Source organism: Coptis chinensis, chromosome 3 (assembly GCF_015680905.1).
Source record: "Coptis chinensis isolate HL-2020 chromosome 3, ASM1568090v1, whole genome shotgun sequence".
Classification (NCBI taxonomy): Eukaryota; Viridiplantae; Streptophyta; class Magnoliopsida; order Ranunculales; family Ranunculaceae; genus Coptis; species Coptis chinensis.
Window position 1 is genome coordinate 114002698 of NC_141458.1, and position 7881 is coordinate 114010578.

The window sequence follows — 7881 nt, forward strand, 5'->3', positions numbered from 1 at the left end:
TAAATTATTTATTGTAATTTATGTTGCCTTCCCAATGGTTCTGCAGAAGGGTGGGTTGAATTGATTATTTATGCAGGTGTGACCTACTCTGTGATTATGCTTACGCCAGTGTAAGTATAGAGTAAGTTTTAGTTTTGTTCTATTATTATTAGATGTAGTTGATCTAAATACGGTTTGAAGTTAAAAAGCTTCGGAGAAACTAAATGCCTTATTATTATTGAATTGGAAGCTAAGCTTCAAAGTGGAGGAACTAACTGCCTTATAGATTGTGTATATATATGTATAAGCATATTTTGTATTTTAGGGCTTACTCATACCAAAGATTGTTTATAATCTTGACCGGGATTTGCATGTTTGCTTATTGGGTGTGTTCATTAAATGAACATAGTTGATAAGTCTTGACAAAATTAGTGTTGAAGAAAGTTGGTTCTTTGCTTGTGGTTTGTGTTAACGCCGCATTCAAGATATGTTTTGTTTTCCTTAACGTGTAATAGATTTTAGTTGAGACAATGTTATTTTGTATTTTTTCAACAGAATTATAATTAAAGAGTGTTGAAAGGAAATTTGTAACTTATTCATGTTTGTGAGTTTTGGTAATGAAGAGGATCATTGTTTATTTAAAAAATTTATTGGTTTCAAATTATTAGTATTATTAAATAGATGATGGGCTTTTGGAAGTGGAGAGTGCATCACACCAAAATCAAGAGTCGGAACAAATATTGTTTTTCGATTTTGTAAATTCGGTGTGACAGATAATATTTTGAGGCAAAGTGAAATCCAGGATCTCAGTTTCTTCTTTAAAAAAAATATGTAAACCAAACACAGCCTTAGTGTATTTCCTTCTTTTTTTTTCATGTCCAAAAATCAATATTTCTTCATATCCAGCAATAAGGATGAAGATGGGGAGTTTAATAATTGTCACGCCCTCTCATATAAATCTTTTTTAAAACTGAAAACGCTTCGTCTTCTTGCACTCAATGCAAAAACTTCCCAAACTCTCCCTCTATTGTCCACTCACTCTCTGGCACTTTAAGGTTTAACCTACTGTTTTTGGCTTGCAGTTATGGCGGTGTCGCTTGCAAGCTCAAAGCGAAAAGAGCTCGAACTCCAGGTCCAAGGTTAGAACTGTTTTAGTTGTTTCCTTTTCTTTTGCATAAGAATATGGATTTACTAGATTTCTGTCATAATCAACTGAATTTTGTTAGAAGAAAGGGTTTTGATTGGCAACACAATTAGGTTGATTGAGATAGAACATGGCTTTAACTTTGTTGTAGGATTTCATTTGCTAAAGCGATATCCCAGCCTTGTAGGCATTCCTACCCGTGTTCTCAATAACTTCCAAACCGCTACGTCTAATTCAATTTTTTTTTTGTGATCAACTGGTCATGTACTTCTTATTCCCCTATGAATTTACAGATGGAATTGAAAGAAATGGGAAAGCCAGGGTACGATGTACATACAATTTTTGAGAAGTTAATGCTAGCATGGTGGTAAAACTCTTAGTTTGTTCTTTGCTTATCAAATTTAAACAACAATTATTATTGGAATAATTTGACACATTTATTTGGAGAAGGGTGTTGTTGCTTATATTGTTGATTTCTTGGAACACATGCTTTCTAAATTTTCAATGAAATTTTGAGTTTTGTAATTTACTTGCAAGGAAATAATCTTGATGACTATAAGAAGCTAGATTACAAGCTTTGGAGAATATCCCTACAGAATATAAAGGTGACTTGAATTATTACGCCATTAATCCATTGTTGTACCTCTTCGAATGATTGGCCTTAATAGATCATGTCCATTTGTTGAGTTATTATAAAATTATTTGGTTATCTTAGTATTGTTGATATGTGTTGTGGTGTAAGTAGCTTTTATGCATTCACTCAAATAGTAATTCATGGGGTTAAATTAGGCAATAGCACGCTATTATATGCAATCTCACACCAGAAAATATTCCGTTGTCACTAACTTTTTAGTTACTTCTTTGTTGAGTGATCTGTGTTTGCCCAGAAAGCATGCAAAACATTATTTTTTCTTACTTATTTTTTCCATTTTAGTGAGATATGTTGGCTTATGGCAGGACATGAGGGAGCAAAATGATAAGCTAGATTATAAAGACACATATAAACACACAAAGGTGCCCTTCAAGCATAGGCTTTATTGGTGTCATGATTAGCAGATGATTCTGAACCAAACTTACCTTTATCTAAAAGGTCCTCAACTACAAGAATAGTTCTTTTAAGAGTTCTTAAATCAGGTAAGTCATTTAGTTTTGATGAGGTTCTGTATAACTCTGTTACCACCAGAGCAATGGGTTTAGTATCCAAAACTTTATAAGTGCAGTTGGGCCACATATATTTATGATGTTTTATGTTGGCTGGCTATTGCAAGGTGGGTAACAACCAATTCAAATTTGGTTTAAGATTAAATGTGGATGTTGAGCAAGTTGTTCATGTAAACATATATTTGATTTAGGTTTTAAGAGTATAAGTAGTTACATAAATCCTTCTTTATTGTTTTTTAGCACTATAAGTTCATTTAGCTTTCATAGGTTTGCATGGAAGTTGACCAAAAAATATAAGTTAAATGATGTTGCCTCTTTGAAGCAATATCTAGATTCTTTTATGCTACGTGATTCTACCGTTATAGATGGAGTGGTTTAGAAAAACATAATATTTCTTTATGCCGTTTTGACACATTTACATGCAGTAGTTCCATTCTTATTCATTAAGAAAAAATACATAAAACTTTAGATTTATCCTTAAATCCTTAATTAATTTTGGAAATTTGTGTATATAAGTAGGTGTTTTCGTTTTAGCTTTTATACATACAAAGCCAGAATAGCGATTCTTTTGCTTTCTCATTTTCATTATATATTCGTTTTCTTTATGTTTTTTGATAAATATTGTTTTTTTGTTACTATCAATTGAATCTCATTGCAGTTTTAATTAATACCAGTACCACTATTTCGTCCACCTCGAATGTCATGTTTACTGGTTTGATTCAGATGAATTTTCTTTAATGTGCTTAACACTTTAGGCTGGTAAGATTTAAATACCAAGGAGAGAGTATCATTGCAACACAAGGCTTCATTACTGTAATAGTCACATGTTGCCATGTTGGTAACAACAAATCAGATTTGTGTTGTAGCCACTTCAAGTAACCGCGATGCTGCTTTAGAAGGCAACTAAGAATAGTTCTTCCCACTAAAAATAACCTGGGTAAGTAGCATAGGTCACCACTTAGGGAGACAAAAACAACTTCCTATCATCTGTAGAAGACGAGAGTTTCAAACTATTACCCATCCGTTAGTGTTCGCTGCCTTCCATCCAATGCCATAGCACGACCTTGCTTGATAGCCTCATACGATTTTTATATGTAATATTTTTTGTTTTTGGGGTTTTTATCATTTCACAAACAAAACCATAATATGGATTCTTTTCTATTCTGATTATCGTTGGATATTTTGTTTCGTGTGTATTCCATAATAACTATTGTTTCTCTCATCGAGATGATTGGTTGAGTAAGGTTTGATATATTTTTTTTAGTTTTTAAATATTGTATCTGAAGAATCCTAAATTTCTCCGAAAATGTAATGTGGTTCTTCAGATAGTGTGTTTTTTAATTATTTTTATTCAGAATGTGCTTTTGTTAACTTATGTATTTTTGTGGAATCTGGAGTACAAGATCGTTAAAATTTCACATAACGTTTAGTATGTAGAAAGAGGAAGCTGGTTGGATTCTAATAGATTCTGATTTAAAATAATAATAATAAATAGATATAGAAAAAATAAAAAATAAAAAGAAAGAAAGAATAAGAATAAGAAAGGAATTCAAGGAGATAACTTGTCTATGTGATCTCATGTTGGCATCTGATGAGTTAGGTTTACTATAGGGTTTACTAAGGATTTATGTTGAAGATGGTTTCCCCTTCCTCATCCCACACTCCCCATTTTGCTTATTAGGGAAAACACCTTTGCAATCTACAAAGTGCATTAGGTTACTAATAATGACAACCTCCTTAGTTTTGTTTCTATTTTCTTGCTTGCTTAATCAATTTTTGAATTTGTTGTTACTTGAAACTTAAAACTAATGTATGAATTTACGCTGATATTCACGCCATGATTGTTCTCATAATCTTAATCTTCTTGCCATCGATATAACTTTTCCTAGAATTGTTTTCGATGCAACCAACAATAAAGGTGAAATGCTATTGAAAGTGAGCTTTTCTATGATCCGTGATCATATATTCATTGATAATTAAGTTTCTAACTTGAAGGAGCTATTATATGTTGCCATACTTGAGATTGCTTTCCAATCTTATGTTGATCGAGAGGCATCAAGACTTGGTTGTGGCAATATAAATACCAATGTCACCCATGAAGAAGATGACCCCGTTGAGGTTGCGAGTTAATTATGATTCTTAAGGGAATAAATGAAGTTGGTGAGTGCATTCCTTGAGATCAACAAAGGAGGAAATATATTTCTTTGAAGGAATGCAATTATTTGCCCATTCTTTGCCTTTGCCAAGAGGATCAAGACATAAACTTATGTGTATGTATTTAATAGAAATGGTCTATGTTTGTTTCTAAAGAGACCATAAAACTCATGTTTGCAAATTGACATTTAATTTACAACTTTTATGTTTGGTATGTGGTCAAAAATTCGCTATATACTATTCTTTAGGGTTCTAATAAGGTGTAAACTCTTACGTTAGTATGCATGTGAAGAACCTGCAACGGTTATGGTATTCAAGTAGTGGAATTGATCTATATCTCTTTGCCTTTTAGGACTTGCTTGGAGGAATAAGAGAGGAGCATATTCGTTGTGATAAGTTAAACATTTTGGTGTTCTGCAAATGATTTAGAAGCTAAGATTTTTGCTCTATTTCATATTGAATTGTAGAAGGGATGGCATAGATGCTTCATACTACATTGAGTACACTGTGGGGAGTCAGTTAGCCTCTATTAGGTTATTATAATTGATAGTTTTAGATGGGGATGTTGTTCATACTTGTAAAGGTGTGGATTTTGTACCTACGACCTGATGTTAAGTTTGATAGGGAATGGATGCACTCTTTCTTGGGATAAGAGTTGTTCACGATCAAGTTTCTTGGGTAAACTTCAATCAATCCTTACATAGTTCATCTCTCTCTACTTATATATGTTTGAGCTGACTTTTCTTATTTGCTCTAGCCGTTGTCAAGTGTAGATCCATATTTTATGCTATCTTGATGATTCGTCATTACTTCTAATATTACAAAGTAAATGTCTCCTTGATTGGTGCGTTGACTGAGCTTCAAAATCGCGGTAGATCGTTTGCTTCCATATATGGCTGTGTTTGATATTTGGGGCGACCTGAGTTTGGGTCGTTGTTACGTCCTTGTGGCGTGGTACGACCTTGTGATGTACGAGCTATGAAGATACAACCTGGTGTGTGGACACTTGTGCTATAGTGATATGTTTGAGAACGAAGGGTATTTACACAACCCCCTTTATTTTATTTATTTTTTGGACATCTGTGGTGTGAAAAGAAAAAATAAAACAAAGCTTTCAACACGTGTCACACAGCTGGTTTTGTTTGAACGGTTTAGGAAAATGTCACGGAACCTGCTGAATCGATCTATGAGCCCAAATCGCGGGCGGTTTGTGGGCAGGTTATGATTACGCTTTTGTGGGGAAGGCAAAATGTTTTGTCCGCTTTTCAAGATTTGTGCGGTGTTCGAAGGTTTGTTTTCCAGCGATCTTTCATTTCCTCATTCTATCAACGCAAAGGAAGCAAAAACATAGAAAGAAAGAAAAAAAAAATAAACAAACAAAAACTTTTCGACCTTTCGCCTTCGAAAGCGCCTCTTTTGATCTCAAAAAATTTGATCTTTTGTTACCTTTTACTTTTGTCATGTCGATTTCTAGTGACAAATTTGAGGGGAAAGTGGAGTTGGATCAGTGGAGAGAGAGAACTGTGAGTGATGAAGATGGTGGTATTAGGGCTCGTAGTGGAGGTGGGGCGTCATCATGTTCCTCATTGGAGACGATGGCTGAGGAGGCGCTACCTAGGTCGGTAGATAGTATTGCTGCTTTGAGGGAGAAGTTTGGTTGGGTTGACTCCGATTTGATATCACACCTAGGTGGAGAGAAAATGTGTTTGGCTTGGATTACGTTCCTGGGATGGGGTGTTGTGATTTGTTATGGTCAATTGAAGGCTGGGATGAGGTTACCGTTCTCCCATCTTACTATGGAGGTTTTGAACTTTTGTGGAAAGGCTAGCGCTCCTTATCAGTTCGTGGGGAATAGTTGGAGGGTTTTTCATGTGTTGGATTTGTTGAATGAGAAGGGTTATAACATCCGTTTTATCGGATGTGCTTTGAGCATTATTCTGTGAAGAGGTCGTCTGCTATGAATTTTAGCTTGCAGGTGGTGAAGGAGAAGTCTGTTGTGATTGTGGGTGTGAGTAAGGAGGATTGGGGCGTAGGCCTTTACTAGTTGTGGGTAATTACATCCTTCTGACTGGGAGTTGGAGAATCGTACTATAAAGTGGGATGGTAGGTTGTTTATTATAAGTCGTAGTGTATGTATGGTAGTTGATATTTTGAACGTTCTGACAACTTTATTTTGTTTTTGCAGAGGTTGCTATTCGTGGGCGTACGAGTACCGGGGTTATAGAAGAGTTTGCTTGTTTGAGTTGGGAGGAGAAATGATCTGTCTTGGGAGAGTTTGCACATTACTTCAAAGCTTTGGTGAGAAAGATCAATCGGAAGAAAGTTGAGCATTAGAAAAGGACCCGAAAGTTAGTCTTTGACATCTCTGACTCTAGCTTGGATACTGAGATGGAAAGCGAGGATTAAAGGATGGTGCCTGTTTCTAGAGTGAGAACAGTTGGAGGAGGCTCGCAGCCGCCTTGTGTCTAGACCACCGGTGGGGTGAAAGTGATAGGGGTCATGGAGGTGGAGTGCTAGGGGAGGTGGTGATGCTCACGCCCCTTTTCATAGCCTTAGTTGAAGAGGCGATCGAGGTCGCGAGCCCGGAAAGGGCTAAGAGGACCCGAACCGAAGTTTGAGGAACGACCGTTGTAGTGGAAGGTTGTTCTTCATCAGGTCGGGGTCCTTTGAAAAGGATGAACCTGAAGGAGCTAGCGGTTGATGTGGGGGTGGCTGATGCTAGGGGCAAGAAGAATGCTAGTGACACTGAGCTAAATGCCTAAAAATGCAAAGGGTCTGGGAGTACTCTCCAAGGTGATAAGGCTAGTAAGTCTGACGTTCTGGATAGAATGGTCATCTAATAATGCACCCCGCGGAGTGGGTTGATCTTGGTGAAGAATGAAGAATAGGACCGCAGCTTCAAGTCTTCACCGGGTTGCAAAATGGGTCACTTGGAGAGTATTACGTTAGATGGAGATAGGCATCAGCTGGAGACTGGGAAGGATCTGGAGGCGAACCTAAAAGACATGGATCACTCGATTTGTTTTGTAAGTGTCCTTCCGATTTGAGTTTTTGTTTTGTGCTTTGCGTTATTGCTTTTTGACTTATTTTTTTATTTTGTCAGGTTTTGGCGATGTATAGGAAGTTGAGAGAGATGGTAACTATCTCCAACCTGTACAAGAAAGAGCTGGAGGTTGCCAAGGAGTCTTATGACAAGTTGCTGGCTATTCAAGAGGATGAACGGGCCGGTGGTGAAATGGTGGCTCAGTCGGGGGATTTGGCCGAAGGTGGCCTTATTGCAGCCGCCTCTTGATGCTTCAAAGGGTGGAGGTAAGCGATCGGGTTCTTTGAGAAACAAACAATCGCAGCCATTCTTGGCGAGCTTAAAATGAATATAACGACCTGGCCGATCTGGTAGAGAGTGATGATGTCTACGTTCTGGTGGATGATTACATGGAGCTAGA

The 7881-nt window shown here is 36.6% G+C and overlaps 1 long non-coding RNA gene across 1 annotated transcript; it reads left to right on the plus strand.

Moving 5' to 3' along the window:
* Window positions 1-821: 821 nt before the first annotated feature.
* On the plus strand, window positions 822-2505 carry LOC147513193 (uncharacterized). Its single transcript, XR_015217354.1, has 2 exons — window positions 822-1118; window positions 2081-2505. It is a non-coding gene; the product is annotated as an uncharacterized LOC147513193 (long non-coding RNA).
* Window positions 2506-7881: the final 5376 nt, after the last annotated feature.